This window comes from Neurospora hispaniola (assembly GCF_033458365.1).
Source record: "Neurospora hispaniola strain FGSC 10403 chromosome Unknown B0T23scaffold_7, whole genome shotgun sequence".
Taxonomy (NCBI): Eukaryota; Fungi; Ascomycota; class Sordariomycetes; order Sordariales; family Sordariaceae; genus Neurospora; species Neurospora hispaniola.
In genome coordinates, this window is record NW_026944412.1 from 212,855 (window position 1) to 227,332 (window position 14,478).

Genomic DNA, 14,478 nt, shown 5'->3' on the forward strand with positions numbered 1-14,478 from the left:
AATACTATCGTTATAAACATCACCCGGTCCCGGGGGTCATTAAAACGCCCAATTAGAAACTAGAAAAATACTGAAATCATTATTACAAATATAATATAACGGGAGTAAGTAGCTTAACCGTAATTACTATAGTATACGTCTAACAATATCTATAATTCGATAAATATAAATCTTAATATTTGTAGACCGTAAAACATTTATATCGAAACTCTTATTAAATATAATACTATTAATAATACGCATACGGGAGACAGCTATATATAAGAGCCCAACTGCAAAATCTTTCTTCGAAATATCGTAAACGACCTTATCCAATTTTAACCCTACGCTTTGTATATAATAATAATATGTATAATAATTAAAGGAAAATTAGGTTCTTTAATCAAAATAAAGTTTCTTTAAGAATTTTCGAATAGAGCGAAAGATTAGAATAACGTACTTTAGGTCTTCAATATCAGGATAATTTAAATCCTTAAAGCAATTAGATCCTCGGTAGTAATTGAAATATACTATAATAACGAAAGGGGGGTCGCCGGCTTTTAAACTTTGAAAGGGTTAGTATATATAGAATTATAGGGAGAAATATAATCTACTATATATTATACAATTAATTACTATCCTATATAATATTAATAACTATACTAATTAAAGAGTAAACCTCGGTGCACCCACCCCAAAACCTAGGCGCACCCAAAAACCCTCCAGGCAGCCGACATTGAAATTATCGTATTTTTACTGTGTTTTTGGTCGTTTTATATGTCTAGCACCTTAGTCAGATTTACCAGCTGGGTCGCCCAGCTATATAAGCCCCCATATAATTCAATAACCCCCAGTTATCCAAATTTCGTAATACTTTTATAGTATTGAGTGTAAAATGCTAGGAATCGACTACTCTATTCAATCAATGCTATTTGCAGACAATCAAGGCTAATTGACTCAAATCTACTCTAAATACTAACGTCTAACAACTCTAGCAGCTCGGAGAACTCGTCAAACGAGCCTAATAATAATATTTCAATAACTTTATCGCTCTTTTAACGAACTATCTATTCTCGAGCCCTCGCCTCCCAATATCTACCTAATTTATCGTCCTCATCCTCCTCCTCCCTATCGTTAGCTATATTAATACAACTACATACTTTATTCTAAATACAACTACGAATATTATTATTATCTATCTCTTCAAGTGTATGACTAGCTTTGTATAGTAAATAATTATACCGCCCTACTACTCGAATAGGTTAAATATTCTTTAATCTACTACGCAATACTACAACTTTCTTACTAGCCTTTTCAATTTAATCTAATAGAATAACCTCATTACTAAACAAACTACCCTATTTAAGGGGGCGACCCTTAAACATAGCCTTAGCAGCCGGGTAAAAATATAAATATTTATTTACTATATTCTAGTATAATTATTAGTATATAATTAACCTAAAGAGGGGATAATCATAATTTTACTTATCGTTAAGTAAGGTACTAAAATAAATAGTAGTTATCTTTAGTAATTAAGGTTATTTTGCTAACTTCCTTCTTAACCTCTATTTCGTAGGTATAAGGCAGACCAAATTACACTTTAAAGTATTAGGTATACGGATAGAGGGCTTTATTAAGGTAATTCAAAATAGGGAGGTTACCCTTTAATTAATTATACTAACTAGTAAGTATATTATATACCTAAATCGTAATACTAAACAGAGTATTACCTACCTATAGGAGTCCAATTATATTTATATATATACAGGAGGATAACTTAGTAATAATCTCTTTAAAGTAGGTATAGCGGCGGAGAATATACTATTTATTAATATAGTATAAATTAATTAAACTACTACGTATAAATAACCCGTATAATTTAAGGGAGCCGTTATTACATTTACTAGGCGACGTAATTCTTTATTTACAATTAAAATCCCTTCTAATATATATATTGGTCTTATACACGCTAACTAGCTATACTAGTCTACCTAGGGGGGTATGCGGTGCTGCTTCGTTCGTAGTCTAAGGGAAAAACCGTGTTGTTGAAATCCGGATGAAAACCTTTAGCTTCTCTATATCCAACCTTAACCCTAACCCGAACCCTTCGTCCCACTTCACCGTAGGGGGCCCGGGGAGCCGTAGTTGCTTCTCGTCTTATTTTCTCTCAGTACGTTATCTCTTAATTCCGGTAGACTTCGCGGCTTTTAATTGGTTGGTTCCTTAAAGCTCTACTTCCCTACCCAACGCTTCGGTAGTACTCTTTATTCCGGAAGCGGGTATTCTTCTTTTATCCTATCTTTAGGGTAGGGGTAGGGAAGTGGAGTCTTACTTTCTTAATCGGAATCTTATCGTTTTATTTTAATTAGCCGGGATTTTTGGTGAGATGACGTTGATTGGTCTAATATTGTAGGACCGGACGGGTTCTATCCGAGCGGAACCGTGGCTCTGGAATGGATTTCGGAGGTAGGGTTCCAATTCTTAAACCCTATTGGAGCGGGAGCGGGGCGGAGGCGGCCGGTGCTTCTTCGAGTAGGATGAGATTTTTAATACATGTCCAGTTACGTGTACCTAGGGTTCTAGACTAGGGTGGGCCCCTATATTTAATTACGCTGTAACGTTTAGTGGAGTAATAGCGGGGAAGATCTTTTATCCGATCCGGTAGTAAAAAACCGGATGAAAGAGGGGGGGGGAGCGGGATTCGAACCTACAACCTTTTAGATGAAACCGAAAGGGGGCTAAGCTCAGATCTTCCCAACTGAGCTATCCCCCCCCCTTCTAATATAGTAACTAGCCTACTCTATCTTATAAGAGAGTAAATCGGTTGTAATGTATCTAATAATAGCTCCCTATACCCCCTTAAATCAATAATATAGAAGTAATAAAATACTTTTAAACTCCGGTATCGACAGCGCGTAGATTATATACTACTATACGTAAAAGAACCCTACTCTAATATTAGCAACCTTATTAGGAAGTAGGCTTAGCCTAGCATATATTCTAATAATTGTCTTAACCTTCTTATATATACAACGTACTCTAACAATATTATTTTTGAAGCGCAGCTGTTATAGTCAGAGAATGAAGTGTTTACACGAAGTGAGCGAGCATAGCGGAGCTTCTTTCTAATGGTGCGAGACCCCTGTAAGTTCTTCGTCCTGTAAGTGGTCCGTCAATCCTGTAATCCTTTTCTTGGATTGGTCAGTTATTTGAGCTATCCGGTCCTTGGATTGGTTAGAATTATTGCAGCCCGTGCACTCGACGGGGGTCCCCGGGGGTGTCCCCCGGGTTTTATTTAACCCTAACCCTTCCAATGGGGGTCCCCGGGGGTGTCCCCCGGGTTTCTTTCTCTTAACTCTAACTCTTTCAATGGGGGGTCCCGGGGGGCGAAGCCCCCTGGTTGGAATAAATAGAATAAATGAAAAAAAAAAAAAAAGAATTAAAAAAACATAGAGAGTAAAATCGTTAATAATACCTATTCTAATAATAATAATAATAATAATAATAATAATAATAATAATAATAATAATAATAATAATAATAATAATAATAATAATAATAATAATAATAATAATAATAATAATAATAATAATAATAATAATAATAATAATAATAATAATAATAATAATAATAATAATAATAATAATAATAAAGCTCAATAAAGCTCAATAAAGCTCAATAAACAAATAGTTAATATTATCAAATAAGTAGTTAAAATATAGAGTTTTTACCTAGAGTTTTCCAGCTTTATATTCATAATATAGAATAGTCCAGCCTTGCATTTATAGTAAGTTGCCAAATTGTTGAGCTTTTACTTAGAGTAATCCAGCCTTGCATTTATAGTAGGCTGCCAAATTGTTGAGCTTTTACTTAGAGTAATCCAGCTATACATTTATAGTATAGAATAATCCAACCTTACATTTATAGTAGGCTACCAAATTATTAAGTTTTTGCTTGGAATAATCCAGCTTTGTATTTATTGTAGGCTGCCAAATTGTTGAAATTTACTTAGAATAATCCAGCTCTAGACCTCTAACAGCTGCGCTTCAGTAAATTCTGCCGGGCTACCCGGAAGATGATGTTAATTACATTAGTCTATTACCTTTTATTACAATTATTATATTACCGCTTTATTACTATTAGAATTATCTCTACCGCTATCCTCCTTATCAACCTCCTCCTTATCCTCCTCCTTATTACTAAATTATTACTTATTGGCCTCGTTCTATACTATATCGTCTTAATCTATACGTTACTAATTATCTTTGAGGTGCTTAACGACATTACAATTAATATACTATACGCAATACTAATGTTAAATATTTAGAAAGATTTAATTAATAGCTCTAATTAACTAACTATTACCGTTAATTATAATAACTATTAGATCGGGTATCGAGAGGTCATCTATTATTCTCTTAATATGCTCTACGAGCTAGCCAAATCCCTTATTCCTCTCGTCATTAATAATTATTGAAAGAATTAGTATAAATAATTTCTCTAGTATAACTATAACACTTTATATAATTAGTATATAATACTGGTTGGTCTTATACGTAGTATTGAATAATAGGGTATTTAGGTATTGTTTCTACATTTTCCTTTACTTATATAGAACCTACAGACCGTAGCGCAATATATTAGCTTCTTTATCTTTAAAACTACTATTATTAATACCGTAGTCAAAGTAATAGTATCTGAGTAATACAAGCTTATTATTCTCGATAGTACGTACGAACGTTTATATATCGGTATATTTACTATTATTGATTTATTATAACTATTAGCGCTAATTATTAAGGTCTTTGTATATGAATAATAATTTGCGGAATTTAGTCTTGACTATTATATATATACTGTATATAATCAACTTACGTTATTGGAAAAGACCTTGGATATACAGCTAACTCTCTATATTAGTCTATTATCGGAAGATTAAATAGTAAGAGAGGTTACGAAACGGAGGATAATAATAATATATATAGTTGATTACCCGTATAATATAATTATAATTATTCTTCTTGAATATTTGGACGATAATATTAAACGGGTATTTACGTACGGTCTTTCTAATTGTCGAACGCTATTTCGTATACGGATTTTTAGGTTCTTACGGTCGCGATTTAACACAGTCGCATTTAAAGATTTTACGATATACTTCCTTAACTATAGGCCTTATCTTAAAATAATTATTATGTACGGTTATAATGCCGAACCTGTGACGCCGACACATCTTAACGACCTCGCGCATAATTGTATTAATATCGTTGGGGGGGAAGTTAAATAATATATTGTTAGTAAGTATAGACTATTTGGTATCGACGTTGAGTAAGGTATAGTTATTTGCGAAGGAGGCCGACGAAGTAGTAGAATTGTAACGCTAATGAGGTTGCGTCGACGTAGGGGTATTGTAGAGAGTTTAAGAAAATATTTATTAAATATTAGTAATTAAATATAAAAATACAGTTTCCTTGGCCGGAGCCTGGATATGGCTAAGGAAGACAGAGAAACGCCCATGTTTGTAGATATTTAGGAAGCGAAATATTGGATCCATATTAAGTTTGGATGCACCCAATCAAATCCCTTTACCAAGACGGGAAGTACGGGAAGTACGGGAAGGCTCTTGGCAACTCGAATTCGCACTTAGGGGCACAACACCAGCCAAAACATCACCAGATCTGACCCCTTCCGCGAATTTTTCTATTATTTTACCTATAAATCCGATTAGATTTAGTAAATACGTTCAAAATGTTCCAATTAAATAATATAGTTTACTTCTAATTACTTTACTATTACCAGCCCTACTAGGGGTACTATAGGAACGCCCGTAGTATAGCGGTTAAGGGGACGCCTATAATTACTATTAGTGTAAGTCTAGAGAGTTTGCGCGTTCAATTCCCTATTTGTACTTTATTTCTTCTTTACATAATTAATTATTATATTACTAACTTTTCTTAAATCTTTCTTATCTTCCAATCTTCTAGTATTAATTGTATATAGGCCGTTTCCGGGGAAATAGGAGATATAAGACCATTGTAAAACGTACTATCTCTTAGTACTATTAACAGTTATTTTGAAAAAGGGTATACTATAAGGTATTCGATTAGGGTACGCGGAATAAATCGAGCTGAACTCCTTTCTTTTTTTTTTCTTTTTAATATATTTAAGCCGGTAGTGAGATTTAGTTATTTAAATCCCAAGTTAGAATAAGCTAAATTATAATTAATAACGAGGGAAATATATTATTTTAATTGGATAGGGAGAGAAAGTTCAATAATAATAGTCTTTTTATAAATAAGTTTATTTTTAGCTAATAATACTATCTTTGTACCAACCCAACCTCTAGTAGTAATAATACGTTAGCGTTTAATAATAAACAAGTTACAGCATTCTTCTTCCTCTTTTAATATATTATAAAAGTACTACTCGAACTCGAAATTATCGTCTTTAAAGATGACTAATATAGTAGTATTGGGGGTTAATAGTTAATAAAAGTAACGAAAAATTGGATATAAGAGAGAGAGAGAGAGAGAGAGAGGGAAATTGAAAGTAGTAAAAACTTTAATTTATAATAATTATAAATATAAAAAGTACGTTTAAAAGTATCTATTATTATATTTCTTTACTATAGTAATAATTACTTTTAGTAATTTATCCTACTCTTACTAATTCATAATACTCTTACTAATTTATAATACTCTTGCTAATTTATCCTCCTCTCAATCGCGGCAGTCTATTACCGTCACTACCAATATTCTTACAAAGTCTTCCACAAGGCCTTCCTAAACCACCTCTACCAGAGGGAATAATACTACTAATTCTTAAACTAATTCTTAATCCAATTCTACCCGGTATACTACCAACTCTACTACCGGGCGGTCTTCTACGAAATTTTAATCCAAATCTACTACGGGGTCTACTACGGGGTCTACTACGTACTCTATAGGGCGGCCGGCTATTATTAATATTATTATCATTATTAACGTCCCCCGGCCTAGGAGGGAGCTAGAACCTTTAATTCGTAATTAGAGGATTACCTAAATCGCGGATATAATATAGCAGTAGCGGTTAGCCGGGCTATAACTATTAAAGTACATATCTAATTATATTTATAGTTCTATATATATAAGTCTTAGTGTTTCTTACGTATAAAATATTAATCTTGAAACTCTCATTAAATATAATACCCTTAATTGTACGGGCATAGGATATAACTATATATAATAGTCCAATTATAAAGTCCTTCTTTAAAATATCGTAAATAACCTTATCCAATATTTAGCCTTATACTTTATATATAGTAATAGCATAGGCAATAATTAAAGGGAATTGTATTTTCCTATAAACTCGAACCCCTTTTAAGAATTTTCGTATAAACTGGAATATAAGTACAATATACTCGGGGTCTTCAATATTAGAGTAATTTAAGTCCTTAAAACAATTAAATCCTCGGTAACAATTAAAATCCACTATAATAACGAAAGGGGGGTCGCCAGCTTTAGGACTATAGATACAAATAATATTAGTAAAAGGAAGGTAAAATATATAAATATTAAATAATTTACTATATATTATACATTTAATCACCATCCTATACAATATGAATAATTATACTAATCGAGCTGTTAATAAGGCCAGCTTTAATCTAGAGATTCTCGGTAAATATAACTCTACTACCCTTAACGTATATAAATTTACTATATAAATTACCAATATTAATATATTTAATATTTTTAGTATTATTAGGTTTATTAATAGTTTTAATAATAAAAGTTAGACTATCAAACTATTCCAAATGCCTAAGGTTATATCCATTAACTATAATATTCGTTAGGTAAATTTGTAGAGTATTGTTGAATTCTATTTATTCGGGTATAAATAATTTAAATTTAATATAGTCGGCTAATATTTACTAATCCTAAATAGTAGGATTATTATTTCGTAATCCTTCCAATACAATACGGAATTATTCTTACTTAGCGCCTTATTGATAGAGGATTTACTTTAATTCGATACTCCAATTAAAATTAAAATAATAAGTTTAACTATTATATTAAACTAAATCTAACTTACCCTCTAAGCGCTTCCTTTTCTATTTTTCAATCTCATTAGAAAGCCGGTCTAGATTATTATCTTCCCTAAGCACTTTAAAAAAAGTATTAGAATCGTTAGCGAATTTGAGGGGTTCTTAGTAAAATAGGGCCTTCTATTTAATAGGCGCCAATTAGAAGAAATCCCTAAGAAGAAGTATATTAGCACCGCTAAACCATTTCCCTTAATTTTCAACGAAAGCCTAACGAAGGCGGGCGTTAATATAATATATAATTCTTATACCCAATATAGACTTTTTATTAATAATAAAGTACTTATAAGGCCTCAATTTATTTTGAATATTAATAAAATTAGCACTTTATAAATTAGCTAAGCCTCTAATATTGAAAGGAAATCGTAAAAGAGAATAAAGGGTATAATTATTAATATTTTTAATAGTAATATTAATAGGAATAGTATGAATAATAGGAGTTAAAAGGTTATATATAAATACTATTTCAGTAAATTTATAAAAGAGTAAATAAATAAGATGGGATTTTCTAATACTACTACTGCTATTTATTTAGATAAATAATTATTTAGGGCCTTCTCTATTAAGAATAGCTTAATAGTAGTTAACAAACTAATCGAATACTATTTATTATTCGTTATTAAAGGTATTATATATATTAAGTAATAAGTTCTAGGTTAGGAAGGTTGAAAGTATTATACTAAAATTTCTAGTAATTTATAGTTAAAGGGAGGAATTCCTAGAACCTAATATAATTATTATATTAATTATAGTCGAAATTAATATTACGGCGGTTAAGAATTTCGCTATTAAAATTATTATTATTAGGGTCGATATAACGGTTAGGGTTATTTTTAGTAATTTCCTCCTAATTAAATTTATTAAGCTCTTTTTTTTAATTAGGTAATTTAAATTCTTTTTCAGGTTTAATATTAAGTAGTTTACTATAATAATTATTAAGGTAATCTAATTCGTTAATATATTGTTTATAGCAAGCTAGATAAGCATTCTCCAGAAATTTATAGTAAAGACTATTAATAATATAAATATTAATTAAATAGCGATAAGGATAATATAGTATTAGTTTAACCCGGATGAAATTTCGCTAATTATCTTTATATTTATAGATAGGGAAGTAATTAATTATCCTTTATCTAATACGATCTATTAAAGGCCTAAGATATAAACTAGTATAATCGAATTTAGTAATAAATTCGAAGAAGGATATTTGAATATAACGTTCTTTTCAATTTATATATTTTTAGTAGATTGACCAGGTTTGCCGAGCTTTATTGGCCGCATTAATATAAATATTACCCTGCCCTTTATTATTATTACTATTATTAATACTACTAACTACGGTTACTATTACTCTTCCTCCCTTGGGATTATAGATAATAATACCTCTATTATTCTAGGGACGGTAGTCTACTATAACAACGATATAAGAGCTTTTATAAAGAGGAAGGTTAAGAAATAGGTAGTAGACTTTTTAAATAGACTAATTCCTTTTAATAATAAGCTTATTTATAAACTTTATAGTAAATTATTTAATTGGATTTCTAGCTGTGATTTGAGGGATAATTTCTATTATAATCTTATTATAAGACTTTATTCGCTTTTCGGCCTTCGAAACGTATTTAACTATATAATTAAGTACAGTATTTATACTAGTATATAGCTGAATATCCGTATTGGCTATCTAACCTAATATAATAAGGGGGTTGTACTAATTGAAAATACTATTATTTCTTCGGCCGTCGAAAAACTAGAATCCGGGATTAATACGGGTTATTAGAAGGGGGTATTTATATAACTTCCTAGTAAAGTGAAAGTAATAAACCTTTTATTTAAAAACCGGAAATTCGAAGTCCGGGATTTGCCAGTCTCCGGGAAGGGCACGGACTTACCAGCGTGTTCGAAGATAGTAAGTATTATTGTATACGTGCCTTTATATACGGTTGATTATAGCCGTAAATTCTTCGAAAGTAGGCTTAATAATATCCATCCTTTTATTTAAAGTATCGCTACGTTTATTATAGTCGGTTGGAAGGCGGTTAATAGGTATTAGTACATTTAGGGCATTATTTTATTAACTACTAGCAGCGATAGTAGTAATACTAGGAGGGGGACCTTCTAGATCTTTACTCTCGCTAAATTGAATTTTAATTAATTACTTAATACCTTCGAACATTAAATTCTATATAATAATATATAAACCCCACATTTCAGCAATCTATTTTTGAATTTCGGGATTTCTTAAGTCTAGGGTATTAATATTATTAATCTAATATACCCTATAAGTATAGCTAGTACCTCGAATTTAAAATTCTAACTACTACTAGAAATTATTAAATTTAAATTTGAATATTAATATATACTTTTTAAATAATTTAAAACGGCGAATAAAATAATATATAGCAATATACAAATTATTAAAAATATTGGTTTTAGATATATAACGACGATTATTATCGTTAGAGGCCAGCTATTACTTATAATTAGACATATACTTTACTAAACTTTCCTAGTATAAATTAGCAATACTAAAGGTTAAAAATATAACTAGTATACCTAAGAAATTAATATGTACGGTTAGTTTACGGGAACGTTGAATCTAGTAGGATCTTATACTTCGAATAGTATTAGTAAATTATATAATCAAATTGAAAAGACTCTATACTTCTTTAAATTAAACTTCGAAATATTCTTCGAATTATTATTAGTTAACGAAAGCTTCGGGATTAAATTTAGTATTCCGAATGTAAAAGGCGCTTTTACTATATACTTAGCTACGTATCAATAAATTGAAGGTAATATATTAAAATCTTTTATACTAAATGAATCGATCATTATATTACTATATTATATAGCGGATATATACATTATATTTAACCTTCCTTATATAAGGGTTAAAATATTCAGTTTAGTTATAAGGGTAAAGATTAGAAAATACTTAAAATAATAATACTTAATTACGCCGGAATTTATTAATTGGTTAGCTATACAAAGGGCCTTATTAAATATAGTAGCATCTAAGCGGGGGAGCCGGAGCTGGGGCCGTAGCCGGGTCGGTAATTGGGGGTTCCGAAGCCGGAGGCGGAACGGGACCTAAATATTCTTCCTACTAACCTATAGGTTCTTCTTATTAACCTATAGATTCCTCTTACTAACCTATAGGTTATCCTTCAAACCCTATAGGTTGTAATACTTAACTTAAAGGTAGTAGTTACTAATTATCTAATATATTTATAAATTTAATTGGTAGAAAATTAGGGTTTAGCATTTAATCCCTACGAAATTATACCCTTAGTTAATTAATATCCTTAAAAGTACTATTTAATATATTAAAGGTTATACTAACCTCTATTTTATTAGCTTTTTATAAAATCTCTTCGAATCTCTCTTTTTATAATATATTAAAATCTTTAATAATAATATTATTTATTAGAATATTAATTATATTATCTATTATATCCCTATCTTCTAGTAAAATATTAAGCCGCTCTTATATAATTTTAATATTTGAATACCTAGGGTAATTGTCTTTTAAAAACCGAAGTTATATATTTATCTTATAGTGGTTAACTTTAAATTCTTTATATATATAGTTAAAATTGGGGTAATATTGAATATTTTATAGCTATAATAAAACGATATCGATTTCTTTAGGTAATTTAGGTAATTAGTAATAAACGTAAGAAATATTACAAAGGAAATTAATATAATAACCCTTATATTTTTATTACTAACGACCGAAAGTATAAATATTAATATAAATATAGATTTGTATAATTAATATTTCCTCTATTAAATTAAAAAGTAATAATTAATATTCCTTAGTATTAGGATTGAAAGTGTTAAAGTTTATATTATTAGTTATAATATATTTAAAAGGCTTATCCGGTTAGAAATCCGTATTAATATAGCAATATTATTTATAAATATTCTAATCGCTAATTCTAATAAACCTTAAAATTAAACTATTTTTCTTTATAATAATGGCATTTTTCTATAGTTTTGGTATTAAATATAGCCTAGTAATTAAAAAAATATTAATAATCCAAATTAGTAATAACCCGGGTATTTATATCGCTATTAAATACAGGGTCCCGTTCAAATTCAATACCGGGCAGGCTAGGAAATTGGAGGCCGGATAGCCGGGGTGGCTATAAGGGTCTTAGGCCGGGTAAGTAACCTCTTCGCCACTAGGAAGGTTCTGGCTAGGATTAGGATTAGGTTTCGAAAAGGCCGTAATCTTAAATAAAATCGTCAATATTGAAAATTGCATTTGAACTATTAAGAGGATTATCGCATATTTATAAATAGGGTAATTATTTATTTTAAAATAGATTATTATTATTATTATTAAAGAGAAAGAAGTCATCCGAATTATTATCGTCCTCGTCTTGATTTATCAACGCTTAGCACTATTTATAATAATTCCGTTCAAAGTTATTTCTATCGAAGAAATCGCTACGCTTATAGTCTTAATAATAATTTATATAGATTTTATTTTCTTATCGAATATTATAGTATAGATTAGTATAAACGTATATCATACAGAACCCGGTAATAAGATCTTTATTAATAGGACGGCGTGCTAATCTATAGGCTAGGTAAATAAAATATAATAAATAGGCGTCCTATTACTGAAGTAGAATTGGAAGATAATAGCCTAACCGTTCTTAATTAAAATCTCTACCTTTATTTCGAATCCTACCTTAATAAAGAAAATAAGAATCCTTTTCCTAATAATTACTAATATAAATATAGTTGGATCGGAAATTAGTATTACTATAAATAGTATAAACCTTTTTTTAATTATAAATATTAATTTATATAGTTAGTTAATAAAATAAATAATTACTAATATTAGAATTGCGGTCGTTAATGTAACGAGAAATATAATAATTAGGATATATAAATCGATCATCTTCAATCTTATAAATATAATAAATACTTATAATTAGGTTTCATTATCTAATAGAGCGAATAATAAGGTAGGTTAGATATATAAATTTATTATTATTACTAGGTAGATTTTACTATACCTATTAACCGGTATTAGACTCCTATAAACTAGGATGTTTTTGAACAATTAATATAGCTAATAAGGGAGTAGGTATAATATCTTATTTTTAATTATATTTACGAAGGCGGTAATTATATTAAATTTAATCTCTCTCGTAGCGGGTTCGAACAATCTCTTTATTATCCTATTGAAGAAGGGTATTAGTAAATAAGAAAGTAATTTAGGAATGGAAAACGTACTTATAAATATAACCTACCTATTTTATATTAAGTATCCTATTAAATAATACTAGCCTTAAATTTAATAAATTAATATTAGGGAATATAAGTTTTAAAGCGGGAAATATTAGTAGTAGTAGATTGGGTATTAATTTAAGGTTAAGATTGTAAAGATTAAATTAAATAATTAATAGGCTGTTTTAAATTAATTTTCTAAACCGGTTAGGGTTAGACTATTTACTGTTAAAATTATTAAATTTATAGTAGGGGAGGTTATAATATTTACTATAGTTATTATAGTTATTATAGTTAATATAATTACTACCGCTATCTAACCTCAAATTTTTAACGTATAATTATATAGGGTCTGAATTCCCTTTACTACTATTATTACTACTATTCAAAATCTAATAATTCTTATATAGAAATATTAATATCCTTACTATTAAAATATTAATAGGAATTAAAATATTAAAATATAGGGGGTTGCGGTTATTAAAATTATATAGGTTATTAAAATTTAAATTACTAAATTTGCTAAGGGGGTAGATTCTCCTAGATTTATTAATAAAGGGTATTATTAAAATACTCTATAACTTTTAAAAAAGCGGGCTGCTAATAAATATAGATTTAGCTATTTTTTAATAATAATATTAAAGCGGTTTTAGGACTTCGTTTATTACCGGTAGAGGGATTAGGGACGGCGGGATTAGTAGTATTAAAATTAGTAGTAAATTATAAATTTAATATTATTTAACGTTATTGAAATCGGTTCTAAAATAAAGAAGTTAATTATTTAAAATATAACTTATCCCCAAATAGCCAATTAATATTGTTTAAATCGTACTTACAACCCTCCGCAGCTCGGATTTTAATTTTCAAAGGTATTATTTACTTGTAGGTAGTAGATTGATGTGGTATATTGGGTTTATAGTAGGATTTATATATTTAAAGGATTTACTATTAAATAAATAATATTAGTTAATTGAATAACCAATAGGAAAGGAGATGATAGATTGGATAAGAATAAAAGGAAAAGATAATTTATTAGAGTACGTTTATTATAGTAAATATTATAAGTAATTATAATGAAGTTAGGATCATTCTTATTAATAAATATTAATATTAATTTCTTTTTACTGTAATTAGTATATTACCAAATTTAGCTCTACTTTTAATTGCCG

At 29.1% G+C, this 14,478-nt stretch overlaps 1 pseudogene across 1 annotated transcript; it reads right to left on the reverse strand.

Moving 5' to 3' along the window:
- Positions 1-2,665: 2,665 nt before the first annotated feature.
- Positions 2,666-2,752, reverse strand: B0T23DRAFT_t323 (annotated as a pseudogene). Its single transcript has one exon. The product of its transcript is annotated as a tRNA-OTHER (tRNA).
- Between the last annotated feature and the right edge of the window lie 11,726 nt (positions 2,753-14,478).